This window comes from Eimeria mitis, genomic scaffold (assembly GCF_000499745.2).
Source record: "Eimeria mitis Houghton genomic scaffold, Emh_scaff3203, whole genome shotgun sequence".
NCBI lineage: Eukaryota > Apicomplexa > Conoidasida > Eucoccidiorida > Eimeriidae > Eimeria > Eimeria mitis.
Genome location: NW_013571543.1, coordinates 4,593 through 5,121, shown reverse-complemented (window position 1 = coordinate 5,121; position 529 = coordinate 4,593).

Genomic DNA, 529 nt, shown 5'->3' with positions numbered 1-529 from the left:
TTAGGAATCATCTGGGTGTCCCCGATAGCCACTTCAAAGGTGCTTTGAGGGTCCCCAATACTCTTGGTGGCCCCCCTCATCATTTGGGGTCCCCTTTGATGCCATTAAGGGCTCTCTGCGCCCTTGGGGGTCCTGCTGTCGCATGGGACCCCGTATGGCATTGGGGAGACCCCCGTGGCATTTGTGGCCCCCCTTTGGCTGTTGCGGCCTCCTATATGACCTTTGGAGCCCGTAAGGCGGCAGTGCTTCTTTGTTGGCCCCCCTGGCGATTGCAGTATCATATCGGGGGCTTCTTGTGCTGCTGAGGAGGCCACAGGGTCTGGAGATGATGCTGCTACGAAGGCCTCTCCATCTCCCCTAAGAAGCAGCAGCAACAGCATTTGTAGCAGCAGCAGCAGCAGCAGCAGCAACAGGGGCGGGGAGGTGTGCGGTCCCCAGGACGAAGACAACGCACACAAAGGCACAAAAGGATTCCTCAAACGTGTTGTGACCGCTGTTGCTGCCCTTGCTATTGTTGTTGTTGCTGCGC